Raw genomic sequence first — 15,291 nt, 5'->3', positions numbered from 1 at the left:
ACAGCCCCAGATGCCACCAGTCATCTGACACCCAGAGCCTGGGCCAATGACTTCGTTTTCCCCATGGAAAATGGCCTCCATTTCTGGCCACTCGCCCTGACCAAGAGGGTGGTGCCCAGCAAGAAATTTGCAAGCTTTGCTGGATTGCTCCAAATCGAAAGCTGCCACTTGTTGTTGTTCTATTTCTCTAGAGTCCCATCATGCTGTTCTCAGATTGCTAAAGTCCATACCTCCTCGGTGTGTTCTTATGGCTGCAGATCTTCACAGCACAGACGCTTTCTTCTGCATGCTGTTCTTTCCCAGTTCAGGGCTCCTTCAAGGCTCTCCCTGAATGGCTAAGCCGCCCCCTTTTATCCCAGTTCTCTTCAATGCTCACAGCTGCAGCCCATCAAGGACAACCAGGACCTGTGGGACAGATATTCAAATAGAATCCATTTCCTCTACTCTAGCCCGTAAGTACTACCCTACAAGTCCTCAGAACCCCAAAGGCCACCTTTCATCTGACACCCAGACCCTGGGGAAAGGACTTCTTTTTCCCATGGCAAATGGCCTCCCTTGGCAGCCACTCACCCTGGCAGAAAGTGGGAGCCTAGCTAGAATGATGCAATCGTTGCTGGATTTTTCCAAAAGAAAAGCTGGCAGCAACTAGGGCCCTGGAAGTACTTAGAGCCTCAAACGCCACCTTGAACATATTACTGAGACCCTGGGGAAAGGACTTCGTTTTTCCCATGGAAAATGGCCTTCATTTGTGGCCACTTGGCCTGGCAGGCAGGGCAGTGCCAAGCCAGGAATCTACAAACTGTGCTGGATCCTTCCAGAACGAAAGCTGCCAGCAACTAGGACCCTGCAAGTCCTTACAGCCCCAGATGCCACCAGTCATCTGACACCCAGAGCCTGGGCCAATGACTTTGTTTTCCCCATGGAAAATGGCCTCCATTTCTGGCCACTCGCCCTGACCAAGAGGGTGGTGCCCAGCAAGAAATTTGCAAGCTTTGCTGGATTGCTCCAAATCTAAAGCTACCACTTGTTGTTGTTCTATTTCTCTAGAGTCCCATCATGCTGTTTTCAGATTGCTAAAGTCCATACCTCCTCGGTGTGTTCTTATGGCTGCAGATCTTCACAGCACAGACGCTTTCTTCTGCATGCTGTTCTTTCCCAGTTCAGGGCTCCTTCAAGGCTCTCCCTGAATGGCTAAGCCGCCCCCTTTTATCCCAGTTCTCTTCAATGCTCACAGCTGCAGCCCATCAAGGACAACCAGGACCTGTGGGGCAAAGCCTCTAGACAGATATTCAAATAGAATCCATTTCCTCTACTCTAGCCAGTAAGTACTACCCTACAAGTCCTCAGAACCCCAAAGGCCACCTTTCATCTGACACCCAGACCCTGGGGAAAGGACTTCTTTTTCCCATGGCAAATGGCCTCCCTTGGCAGCCACTCACCCTGGCAGAAAGTGGGAGCCTAGCTAGAATGATGCAATCGTTGCTGGATTTTTCCAAAAGAAAAGCTGGCAGCAACTAGGGCCCTGCAAGTACTTAGAGCCTCAAACGCCACCTTGAACATATTACTGAGACCCTGGGGAAAGGACTTCTTTTTCCCATGGAAAATGGCCTTCATTTGTGGCCACTTGGCCTGGCAGGCAGGGCAGTGCCAAGCCAGGAATCTACAAACTCTGCTGGATCCTTCCAGAACGAAAGCTGCCAGCAACTAGGACCCTGCAAGTCCTTACAGCCCCAGATGCCACCAGTCATCTGACACCCAGAGCCTGGGCCAATGACTTCGTTTTCCCCATGGAAAATTGCCTCCATTTCTGGCCACTCGCCCTGACCAAGAGGGTGGTGCCCAGCAAGAAATTTGCAAGCTTTGCTGGATTGCTCCAAATCTAAAGCTGCCACTTGTTGTTGTTCTATTTCTCTAGAGTCCCATCATGCTGTTCTCAGATTGCTAAAGTCCATACCTCCTCGGTGTGTTCTTATGGCTGCAGATCTTCACAGCACAGACGCTTTCTTCTGCATGCTGTTCTTTCCCAGTTCAGGGCTCCTTCAAGGCTCTCCCTGAATGGCTACGCCGCCCCCTTTTATCCCAGTTCTCTTCAATGCTCACAGCTGCAGCCCATCAAGGACAACCAGGACCTGTGGGACAGATATTCAAATAGAATCCATTTCCTCTACTCTAGCCAGTAAGTACTACCCTACAAGTCCTCAGAACCCCAAAGGCCACCTTTCATCTGACACCCAGACCCTGGGGAAAGGACTTCTTTTTCCCATGGCAAATGGCCTCCCTTGGCAGCCACTCACCCTGGCAGAAAGTGGGAGCCTAGCTAGAATGATGCAATCGTTGCTGGATTTTTCCAAAAGAAAAGCTGGCAGCAACTAGGGCCCTGGAAGTACTTAGAGCCTCAAACGCCACCTTGAACATATTCCTGAGACCCTGGGGAAAGGACTTCGTTTTTCCCATGGAAAATGGCCTTCATTTGTGGCCACTTGGCCTGGCAGGCAGGGCAGTGCCAAGCCAGGAATCTACAAACTCTGCTGGATCCTTCCAGAACGAAAGCTGCCAGCAACTAGGACCCTGCAAGTCCTTAGAGCCCCAGATGCCACCAGTCATCTGACACCCAGAGCCTGGGCCAATGACTTCGTTTTCCCCATGGAAAATGGCCTCCATTTCTGGCCACTCGCCCTGACCAAGAGGGTGGTGCCCAGCAAGAAATTTGCAAGCTTTGCTGGATTGCTCCAAATCTAAAGCTACCACTTGTTGTTGTTCTATTTCTCTAGAGTCCCATCATGCTGTTCTCAGATTGCTAAAGTCCATACCTCCTCGGTGTGTTCTTATGGCTGCAGATCTTCACAGCACAGACGCTTTCTTCTGCATGCTGTTCTTTCCCAGTTCAGGGCTCCTTCAAGGCTCTCCCTGAATGGCTACGCCGCCCCCTTTTATCCCAGTTCTCTTCAATGCTCACAGCTGCAGCCCATCAAGGACAACCAGGACCTGTGGGACAGATATTCAAATAGAATCCATTTCCTCTACTCTAGCCAGTAAGTACTACCCTACAAGTCCTCAGAACCCCAAAGGCCACCTTTCATCTGACACCCAGACCCTGGGGAAAGGACTTCTTTTTCCCATGGCAAATGGCCTCCCTTGGCAGCCACTCACCCTGGCAGAAAGTGGGAGCCTAGCTAGAATGATGCAATCGTTGCTGGATTTTTCCAAAAGAAAAGCTGGCAGCAACTAGGGCCCTGGAAGTACTTAGAGCCTCAAACGCCACCTTGAACATATTCCTGAGACCCTGGGGAAAGGACTTCGTTTTTCCCATGGGAAATGGCCTTCATTTGTGGCCACTTGGCCTGGCAGGCAGGGCAGTGCCAAGCCAGGAATCTACAAACTCTGCTGGATCCTTCCAGAACGAAAGCTGCCAGCAACTAGGACCCTGCAAGTCCTTACAGCCCCAGATGCCACCAGTCATCTGACACCCAGAGCCTGGGCCAATGACTTTGTTTTCCCCATGGAAAATGGCCTCCATTTCTGGCCACTCGCCCTGACCAAGAGGGTGGTGCCCAGCAAGAAATTTGCAAGCTTTGCTGGATTGCTCCAAATCGAAAGCTACCACTTGTTGTTGTTCTATTTCTCTAGAGTCCCATCATGCTGTTCTCAGATTGCTAAAGTCCATACCTCCTCGGTGTGTTCTTATGGCTGCAGATCTTCACAGCACAGACGCTTTCTTCTGCATGCTGTTCTTTCCCAGTTCAGGGCTCCTTCAAGGCTCTCCCTGAATGGCTACGCCGCCCCCTTTTATCCCAGTTCTCTTCAATGCTCACAGCTGCAGCCCATCAAGGACAACCAGGACCTGTGGGGCAAAGCCTCTAGACAGATATTCAAATAGAATCCATTTCCTCTACTCTAGCCAGTAAGTACTACCCTACAAGTCCTCAGAACCCCAAAGGCCACCTTTCATCTGACACCCAGACCCTGGGGAAAGGACTTCTTTTTCCCATGGCAAATGGCCTCCCTTGGCAGCCACTCACCCTGGCAGAAAGTGGGAGCCTAGCTAGAATGATGCAATCGTTGCTGGATTTTTCCAAAAGAAAAGCTGGCAGCAACTAGGGCCCTGGAAGTACTTAGAGCCTCAAACGCCACCTTGAACATATTCCTGAGACCCTGGGGAAAGGACTTCGTTTTTCCCATGGAAAATGGCCTTCATTTGTGGCCACTTGGCCTGGCAGGCAGGGCAGTGCCAAGCCAGGAATCTACAAACTCTGCTGGATCCTTCCAGAACGAAAGCTGCCAGCAACTAGGACCCTGCAAGTCCTTAGAGCCCCAGATGCCACCAGTCATCTGACACCCAGAGCCTGGGCCAATGACTTCGTTTTCCCCATGGAAAATGGCCTCCATTTCTGGCCACTCGCCCTGACCAAGAGGGTGGTGCCCAGCAAGAAATTTGCAAGCTTTGCTGGATTGCTCCAAATCTAAAGCTACCACTTGTTGTTGTTCTATTTCTCTAGAGTCCCATCATGCTGTTCTCAGATTGCTAAAGTCCATACCTCCTCGGTGTGTTCTTATGGCTGCAGATCTTCACAGCACAGACGCTTTCTTCTGCATGCTGTTCTTTCCCAGTTCAGGGCTCCTTCAAGGCTCTCCCTGAATGGCTACGCCGCCCCCTTTTATCCCAGTTCTCTTCAATGCTCACAGCTGCAGCCCATCAAGGACAACCAGGACCTGTGGGACAGATATTCAAATAGAATCCATTTCCTCTACTCTAGCCAGTAAGTACTACCCTACAAGTCCTCAGAACCCCAAAGGCCACCTTTCATCTGACACCCAGACCCTGGGGAAAGGACTTCTTTTTCCCATGGCAAATGGCCTCCCTTGGCAGCCACTCACCCTGGCAGAAAGTGGGAGCCTAGCTAGAATGATGCAATCGTTGCTGGATTTTTCCAAAAGAAAAGCTGGCAGCAACTAGGGCCCTGGAAGTACTTAGAGCCTCAAACGCCACCTTGAACATATTACTGAGACCCTGGGGAAAGGACTTCGTTTTTCCCATGGAAAATGGCCTTCATTTCTGGCCACTTGGCCTGGCAGGCAGGGCAGTGCCAAGCCAGGAATCTACAAACTGTGCTGGATCCTTCCAGAACGAAAGCTGCCAGCAACTAGGACCCTGCAAGTCCTTACAGCCCCAGATGCCACCAGTCATCTGACACCCAGAGCCTGGGCCAATGACTTTGTTTTCCCCATGGAAAATGGCCTCCATTTCTGGCCACTCGCCCTGACCAAGAGGGTGGTGCCCAGCAAGAAATTTGCAAGCTTTGCTGGATTGCTCCAAATCTAAAGCTACCACTTGTTGTTGTTCTATTTCTCTAGAGTCCCATCATGCTGTTCTCAGATTGCTAAAGTCCATACCTCCTCGGTGTGTTCTTATGGCTGCAGATCTTCACAGCACAGACGCTTTCTTCTGCATGCTGTTCTTTCCCAGTTCAGGGCTCCTTCAAGGCTCTCCCTGAATGGCTAAGCCGCCCCCTTTTATCCCAGTTCTCTTCAATGCTCACAGCTGCAGCCCATCAAGGACAACCAGGACCTGTGGGGCAAAGCCTCTAGACAGATATTCAAATAGAATCCATTTCCTCTACTCTAGCCAGTAAGTACTACCCTACAAGTCCTCAGAACCCCAAAGGCCACCTTTCATCTGACACCCAGACCCTGGGGAAAGGACTTCTTTTTCCCATGGCAAATGGCCTCCCTTGGCAGCCACTCACCCTGGCAGAAAGTGGGAGCCTAGCTAGAATGATGCAATCGTTGCTGGATTTTTCCAAAAGAAAAGCTGCCAGCAACTAGGGCCCTGGAAGTACTTAGAGCCTCAAACGCCACCTTGAACATATTCCTGAGACCCTGGGGAAAGGACTTCGTTTTTCCCATGGAAAATGGCCTTCATTTGTGGCCACTTGGCCTGGCAGGCAGGGCAGTGCCAAGCCAGGAATCTACAAACTGTGCTGGATCCTTCCAGAACGAAAGCTGCCAGCAACTAGGACCCTGCAAGTCCTTAGAGCCCCAGATGCCACCTGTCATCTGACACCCAGAGCCTGGGCCAATGACTTCGTTTTCCCCATGGAAAATGGCCTCCATTTCTGGCCACTCGCCCTGACCAAGAGGGTGGTGCCCAGCAAGAAATTTGCAAGCTTTGCTGGATTGCTCCAAATCTAAAGCTACCACTTGTTGTTGTTCTATTTCTCTAGAGTCCCATCATGCTGTTCTCAGATTGCTAAAGTCCATACCTCCTCGGTGTGTTCTTATGGCTGCAGATCTTCACAGCACAGACGCTTTCTTCTGCATGCTGTTCTTTCCCAGTTCAGGGCTCCTTCAAGGCTCTCCCTGAATGGCTAAGCCGCCCCCTTTTATCCCAGTTCTCTTCAATGCTCACAGCTGCAGCCCATCAAGGACAACCAGGACCTGTGGGGCAAAGCCTCTAGACAGATATTCAAATAGAATCCATTTCCTCTACTCTAGCCAGTAAGTACTACCCTACAAGTCCTCAGAACCCCAAAGGCCACCTTTCATCTGACACCCAGACCCTGGGGAAAGGACTTCTTTTTCCCATGGCAAATGGCCTCCCTTGGCAGCCACTCACCCTGGCAGAAAGTGGGAGCCTAGCTAGAATGATGCAATCGTTGCTGGATTTTTCCAAAAGAAAAGCTGCCAGCAACTAGGGCCCTGGAAGTACTTAGAGCCTCAAACGCCACCTTGAACATATTCCTGAGACCCTGGGGAAAGGACTTCGTTTTTCCCATGGAAAATGGCCTTCATTTGTGGCCACTTGGCCTGGCAGGCAGGGCAGTGCCAAGCCAGGAATCTACAAACTGTGCTGGATCCTTCCAGAACGAAAGCTGCCAGCAACTAGGACCCTGCAAGTCCTTAGAGCCCCAGATGCCACCTGTCATCTGACACCCAGAGCCTGGGCCAATGACTTCGTTTTCCCCATGGAAAATGGCCTCCATTTCTGGCCACTCGCCCTGACCAAGAGGGTGGTGCCCAGCAAGAAATTTGCAAGCTTTGCTGGATTGCTCCAAATCTAAAGCTGCCACTTGTTGTTCTTCTATTTCTCTAGAGTCCCATAATGCTGTTCTCAGATTGCTAAAGTCCATACCTCCTCGGTGTGTTCTTATGGCTGCAGATCTTCACAGCACAGACGCTTTCTTCTGCATGCTGTTCTTTCCCAGTTCAGGGCTCCTTCAAGGCTCTCCCTGAATGGCTAAGCCGCCCCCTTTTATCCCAGTTCTCTTCAATGCTCACAGCTGCAGCCCATCAAGGACAACCAGGACCTGTGGGGCAAAGCCTCTAGACAGATATTCAAATAGAATCCATTTCCTCTACTCTAGCCAGTAAGTACTACCCTACAAGTCCTCAGAACCCCAAAGGCCACCTTTCATCTGACACCCAGACCCTGGGGAAAGGACTTCTTTTTCCCATGGCAAATGGCCTCCCTTGGCAGCCACTCACCCTGGCAGAAAGTGGGAGCCTAGCTAGAATGATGCAATCGTTGCTGGATTTTTCCAAAAGAAAAGCTGCCAGCAACTAGGGCCCTGGAAGTACTTAGAGCCTCAAACGCCACCTTGAACATATTCCTGAGACCCTGGGGAAAGGACTTCGTTTTTCCCATGGAAAATGGCCTTCATTTCTGGCCACTCTGCCTGGCAGGCAGGGCAGTGCCAAGCCAGGAATCTACAAACTGTGCTGGATCCTTCCAGAACGAAAGCTGCCAGCAACTAGGACCCTGCAAGTCCTTAGAGCCCCAGATGCCACCTGTCATCTGACACCCAGAGCCTGGGCCAATGACTTCGTTTTCCCCATGGAAAATGGCCTCCATTTCTGGCCACTCGCCCTGACCAAGAGGGTGGTGCCCAGCAAGAAATTTGCAAGCTTTGCTGGATTGCTCCAAATCGAAAGCTGCCACTTGTTGTTCTTCTATTTCTCTAGAGTCCCATCATGCTGTTCTCAGATTGCTAAAGTCCATACCTCCTCGGTGTGTTCTTATGGCTGCAGATCTTCACAGCACAGACGCTTTCTTCTGCATGCTGTTCTTTCCCAGTTCAGGGCTCCTTCAAGGCTCTCCCTGAATGGCTACGCCGCCCCCTTTTATCCCAGTTCTCTTCAATGCTCACAGCTGCAGCCCATCAAGGACAACCAGGACCTGTGGGGCAAAGCCTCTAGACAGATATTCAAATAGAATCCATTTCCTCTACTCTAGCCAGTAAGTACTACCCTACAAGTCCTCAGAACCCCAAAGGCCACCTTTCATCTGACACCCAGACCCTGGGGAAAGGACTTCTTTTTCCCATGGCAAATGGCCTCCCTTGGCAGCCACTCACCCTGGCAGAAAGTGGGAGCCTAGCTAGAATGATGCAATCGTTGCTGGATTTTTCCAAAAGAAAAGCTGGCAGCAACTAGGGCCCTGGAAGTACTTAGAGCCTCAAACGCCACCTTGAACATATTCCTGAGACCCTGGGGAAAGGACTTCGTTTTTCCCATGGGAAATGGCCTTCATTTGTGGCCACTTGGCCTGGCAGGCAGGGCAGTGCCAAGCCAGGAATCTACAAACTGTGCTGGATCCTTCCAGAACGAAAGCTGCCAGCAACTAGGACCCTGCAAGTCCTTAGAGCCCCAGATGCCACCTGTCATCTGACACCCAGAGCCTGGGCCAATGACTTCGTTTTCCCCATGGAAAATGGCCTCCATTTCTGGCCACTCGCCCTGACCAAGAGGGTGGTGCCCAGCAAGAAATTTGCAAGCTTTGCTGGATTGCTCCAAATCGAAAGCTGCCACTTGTTGTTCTTCTATTTCTCTAGAGTCCCATCATGCTGTTCTCAGATTGCTAAAGTCCATACCTCCTCGGTGTGTTCTTATGGCTGCAGATCTTCACAGCACAGACGCTTTCTTCTGCATGCTGTTCTTTCCCAGTTCAGGGCTCCTTCAAGGCTCTCCCTGAATGGCTACGCCGCCCCCTTTTATCCCAGTTCTCTTCAATGCTCACAGCTGCAGCCCATCAAGGACAACCAGGACCTGTGGGGCAAAGCCTCTAGACAGATATTCAAATAGAATCCATTTCCTCTACTCTAGCCAGTAAGTACTACCCTACAAGTCCTCAGAACCCCAAAGGCCACCTTTCATCTGACACCCAGACCCTGGGGAAAGGACTTCTTTTTCCCATGGCAAATGGCCTCCCTTGGCAGCCACTCACCCTGGCAGAAAGTGGGAGCCTAGCTAGAATGATGCAATCGTTGCTGGATTTTTCCAAAAGAAAAGCTGCCAGCAACTAGGGCCCTGGAAGTACTTAGAGCCTCAAACGCCACCTTGAACATATTCCTGAGACCCTGGGGAAAGGACTTCGTTTTTCCCATGGAAAATGGCCTTCATTTCTGGCCACTCTGCCTGGCAGGCAGGGCAGTGCCAAGCCAGGAATCTACAAACTCTGCTGGATCCTTCCAGAACGAAAGCTGCCAGCAACTAGGACCCTGCAAGTCCTTACAGCCCCAGATGCCACCAGTCATCTGACACCCAGAGCCTGGGCCAATGACTTTGTTTTCCCCATGGAAAATGGCCTCCATTTCTGGCCACTCGCCCTGACCAAGAGGGTGGTGCCCAGCAAGAAATTTGCAAGCTTTGCTGGATTGCTCCAAATCTAAAGCTACCACTTGTTGTTGTTCTATTTCTCTAGAGTCCCATCATGCTGTTCTCAGATTGCTAAAGTCCATACCTCCTCGGTGTGTTCTTATGGCTGCAGATCTTCACAGCACAGACGCTTTCTTCTGCATGCTGTTCTTTCCCAGTTCAGGGCTCCTTCAAGGCTCTCCCTGAATGGCTAAGCCGCCCCCTTTTATCCCAGTTCTCTTCAATGCTCACAGCTGCAGCCCATCAAGGACAACCAGGACCTGTGGGACAGATATTCAAATAGAATCCATTTCCTCTACTCTAGCCAGTAAGTAGTACCCTACAAGTCCTCAGAACCCCAAAGGCCACCTTTCATCTGACACCCAGACCCTGGGGAAAGGACTTCTTTTTCCCATGGCAAATGGCCTCCCTTGGCAGCCACTCACCCTGGCAGAAAGTGGGAGCCTAGCTAGAATGATGCAATCGTTGCTGGATTTTTCCAAAAGAAAAGCTGGCAGCAACTAGGGCCCTGGAAGTACTTAGAGCCTCAAACGCCACCTTGAACATATTCCTGAGACCCTGGGGAAAGGACTTCGTTTTTCCCATGGAAAATGGCCTTCATTTGTGGCCACTTGGCCTGGCAGGCAGGGCAGTGCCAAGCCAGGAATCTACAAACTCTGCTGGATCCTTCCAGAACGAAAGCTGCCAGCAACTAGGACCCTGCAAGTCCTTACAGCCCCAGATGCCACCAGTCATCTGACACCCAGAGCCTGGGCCAATGACTTCGTTTTCCCCATGGAAAATGGCCTCCATTTCTGGCCACTCGCCCTGACCAAGAGGGTGGTGCCCAGCAAGAAATTTGCAAGCTTTGCTGGATTGCTCCAAATCTAAAGCTGCCACTTGTTGTTGTTCTATTTCTCTAGAGTCCCATCATGCTGTTCTCAGATTGCTAAAGTCCATACCTCCTCGGTGTGTTCTTATGGCTGCAGATCTTCACAGCACAGACGCTTTCTTCTGCATGCTGTTCTTTCCCAGTTCAGGGCTCCTTCAAGGCTCTCCCTGAATGGCTAAGCCGCCCCCTTTTATCCCAGTTCTCTTCAATGCTCACAGCTGCAGCCCATCAAGGACAACCAGGACCTGTGGGACAGATATTCAAATAGAATCCATTTCCTCTACTCTAGCCCGTAAGTACTACCCTACAAGTCCTCAGAACCCCAAAGGCCACCTTTCATCTGACACCCAGACCCTGGGGAAAGGACTTCTTTTTCCCATGGCAAATGGCCTCCCTTGGCAGCCACTCACCCTGGCAGAAAGTGGGAGCCTAGCTAGAATGATGCAATCGTTGCTGGATTTTTCCAAAAGAAAAGCTGCCAGCAACTAGGGCCCTGGAAGTACTTAGAGCCTCAAACGCCACCTTGAACATATTCCTGAGACCCTGGGGAAAGGACTTCGTTTTTCCCATGGAAAATGGCCTTCATTTCTGGCCACTCTGCCTGGCAGGCAGGGCAGTGCCAAGCCAGGAATCTACAAACTCTGCTGGATCCTTCCAGAACGAAAGCTGCCAGCAACTAGGACCCTGCAAGTCCTTACAGCCCCAGATGCCACCAGTCATCTGACACCCAGAGCCTGGGCCAATGACTTCGTTTTCCCCATGGAAAATGGCCTCCATTTCTGGCCACTCGCCCTGACCAAGAGGGTGGTGCCCAGCAAGAAATTTGCAAGCTTTGCTGGATTGCTCCAAATCTAAAGCTACCACTTGTTGTTGTTCTATTTCTCTAGAGTCCCATCATGCTGTTCTCAGATTGCTAAAGTCCATACCTCCTCGGTGTGTTCTTATGGCTGCAGATCTTCACAGCACAGACGCTTTCTTCTGCATGCTGTTCTTTCCCAGTTCAGGGCTCCTTCAAGGCTCTCCCTGAATGGCTAAGCCGCCCCCTTTTATCCCAGTTCTCTTCAATGCTCACAGCTGCAGCCCATCAAGGACAACCAGGACCTGTGGGGCAAAGCCTCTAGACAGATATTCAAATAGAATCCATTTCCTCTACTCTAGCCAGTAAGTACTACCCTACAAGTCCTCAGAACCCCAAAGGCCACCTTTCATCTGACACCCAGACCCTGGGGAAAGGACTTCTTTTTCCCATGGCAAATGGCCTCCCTTGGCAGCCACTCACCCTGGCAGAAAGTGGGAGCCTAGCTAGAATGATGCAATCGTTGCTGGATTTTTCCAAAAGAAAAGCTGGCAGCAACTAGGGCCCTGGAAGTACTTAGAGCCTCAAACGCCACCTTGAACATATTACTGAGACCCTGGGGAAAGGACTTCGTTTTTCCCATGGAAAATGGCCTTCATTTCTGGCCACTTGGCCTGGCAGGCAGGGCAGTGCCAAGCCAGGAATCTACAAACTCTGCTGGATCCTTCCAGAACGAAAGCTGCCAGCAACTAGGACCCTGCAAGTCCTTACAGCCCCAGATGCCACCAGTCATCTGACACCCAGAGCCTGGGCCAATGACTTCGTTTTCCCCATGGAAAATGGCCTCCATTTCTGGCCACTCGCCCTGACCAAGAGGGTGGTGCCCAGCAAGAAATTTGCAAGCTTTGCTGGATTGCTCCAAATCGAAAGCTGCCACTTGTTGTTGTTCTATTTCTCTAGAGTCCCATCATGCTGTTCTCAGATTGCTAAAGTCCATACCTCCTCGGTGTGTTCTTATGGCTGCAGATCTTCACAGCACAGACGCTTTCTTCTGCATGCTGTTCTTTCCCAGTTCAGGGCTCCTTCAAGGCTCTCCCTGAATGGCTAAGCCGCCCCCTTTTATCCCAGTTCTCTTCAATGCTCACAGCTGCAGCCCATCAAGGACAACCAGGACCTGTGGGACAGATATTCAAATAGAATCCATTTCCTCTACTCTAGCCAGTAAGTACTACCCTACAAGTCCTCAGAACCCCAAAGGCCACCTTTCATCTGACACCCAGACCCTGGGGAAAGGACTTCTTTTTCCCATGGCAAATGGCCTCCCTTGGCAGCCACTCACCCTGGCAGAAAGTGGGAGCCTAGCTAGAATGATGCAATCGTTGCTGGATTTTTCCAAAAGAAAAGCTGGCAGCAACTAGGGCCCTGGAAGTACTTAGAGCCTCAAACGCCACCTTGAACATATTCCTGAGACCCTGGGGAAAGGACTTCGTTTTTCCCATGGAAAATGGCCTTCATTTCTGGCCACTCTGCCTGGCAGGCAGGGCAGTGCCAAGCCAGGAATCTACAAACTGTGCTGGATCCTTCCAGAACGAAAGCTGCCAGCAACTAGGACCCTGCAAGTCCTTACAGCCCCAGATGCCACCAGTCATCTGACACCCAGAGCCTGGGCCAATGACTTTGTTTTCCCCATGGAAAATGGCCTCCATTTCTGGCCACTCGCCCTGACCAAGAGGGTGGTGCCCAGCAAGAAATTTGCAAGCTTTGCTGGATTGCTCCAAATCGAAAGCTGCCACTTGTTGTTGTTCTATTTCTCTAGAGTCCCATCATGCTGTTCTCAGATTGCTAAAGTCCATACCTCCTCGGTGTGTTCTTATGGCTGCAGATCTTCACAGCACAGACGCTTTCTTCTGCATGCTGTTCTTTCCCAGTTCAGGGCTCCTTCAAGGCTCTCCCTGAATGGCTACGCCGCCCCCTTTTATCCCAGTTCTCTTCAATGCTCACAGCTGCAGCCCATCAAGGACAACCAGGACCTGTGGGACAGATATTCAAATAGAATCCATTTCCTCTACTCTAGCCAGTAAGTACTACCCTACAAGTCCTCAGAACCCCAAAGGCCACCTTTCATCTGACACCCAGACCCTGGGGAAAGGACTTCTTTTTCCCATGGCAAATGGCCTCCCTTGGCAGCCACTCACCCTGGCAGAAAGTGGGAGCCTAGCTAGAATGATGCAATCGTTGCTGGATTTTTCCAAAAGAAAAGCTGGCAGCAACTAGGGCCCTGGAAGTACTTAGAGCCTCAAACGCCACCTTGAACATATTCCTGAGACCCTGGGGAAAGGACTTCGTTTTTCCCATGGGAAATGGCCTTCATTTGTGGCCACTTGGCCTGGCAGGCAGGGCAGTGCCAAGCCAGGAATCTACAAACTGTGCTGGATCCTTCCAGAACGAAAGCTGCCAGCAACTAGGACCCTGCAAGTCCTTACAGCCCCAGATGCCACCAGTCATCTGACACCCAGAGCCTGGGCCAATGACTTCGTTTTCCCCATGGAAAATGGCCTCCATTTCTGGCCACTTGCCCTGACCAAGAGGGTGGTGCCCAGCAAGAAATTTGCAAGCTTTGCTGGATTGCTCCAAATCGAAAGCTACCACTTGTTGTTGTTCTATTTCTCTAGAGTCCCATCATGCTGTTCTCAGATTGCTAAAGTCCATACCTCCTCGGTGTGTTCTTATGGCTGCAGATCTTCACAGCACAGACGCTTTCTTCTGCATGCTGTTCTTTCCCAGTTCAGGGCTCCTTCAAGGCTCTCCCTGAATGGCTACGCCGCCCCCTTTTATCCCAGTTCTCTTCAATGCTCACAGCTGCAGCCCATCAAGGACAACCAGGACCTGTGGGACAGATATTCAAATAGAATCCATTTCCTCTACTCTAGCCAGTAAGTACTACCCTACAAGTCCTCAGAACCCCAAAGGCCACCTTTCATCTGACACCCAGACCCTGGGGAAAGGACTTCTTTTTCCCATGGCAAATGGCCTCCCTTGGCAGCCACTCACCCTGGCAGAAAGTGGGAGCCTAGCTAGAATGATGCAATCGTTGCTGGATTTTTCCAAAAGAAAAGCTGGCAGCAACTAGGGCCCTGGAAGTACTTAGAGCCTCAAACGCCACCTTGAACATATTACTGAGACCCTGGGGAAAGGACTTCGTTTTTCCCATGGAAAATGGCCTTCATTTGTGGCCACTTGGCCTGGCAGGCAGGGCAGTGCCAAGCCAGGAATCTACAAACTGTGCTGGATCCTTCCAGAACGAAAGCTGCCAGCAACTAGGACCCTGCAAGTCCTTACAGCCCCAGATGCCACCAGTCATCTGACACCCAGAGCCTGGGCCAATGACTTCGTTTTCCCCATGGAAAATGGCCTCCATTTCTGGCCACTCGCCCTGACCAAGAGGGTGGTGCCCAGCAAGAAATTTGCAAGCTTTGCTGGATTGCTCCAAATCGAAAGCTGCCACTTGTTGTTGTTCTATTTCTCTAGAGTCCCATCATGCTGTTCTCAGATTGCTAAAGTCCATACCTCCTCGGTGTGTTCTTATGGCTGCAGATCTTCACAGCACAGACGCTTTCTTCTGCATGCTGTTCTTTCCCAGTTCAGGGCTCCTTCAAGGCTCTCCCTGAATGGCTAAGCCGCCCCCTTTTATCCCAGTTCTCTTCAATGCTCACAGCTGCAGCCCATCAAGGACAACCAGGACCTGTGGGACAGATATTCAAATAGAATCCATTTCCTCTACTCTAGCCAGTAAGTACTACCCTACAAGTCCTCAGAACCCCAAAGGCCACCTTTCATCTGACACCCAGACCCTGGGGAAAGGACTTCTTTTTCCCATGGCAAATGGCCTCCCTTGGCAGCCACTCACCCTGGCAGAAAGTGGGAGCCTAGCTAGAATGATGCAATCGTTGCTGGATTTTTCCAAAAGAAAAGC

The sequence above is a fragment of the Agelaius phoeniceus genome, chromosome 25 (assembly GCF_051311805.1).
Source record: "Agelaius phoeniceus isolate bAgePho1 chromosome 25, bAgePho1.hap1, whole genome shotgun sequence".
NCBI lineage: Eukaryota > Metazoa > Chordata > Aves > Passeriformes > Icteridae > Agelaius > Agelaius phoeniceus.
Note: the sequence above shows the minus strand (reverse complement) of the source record.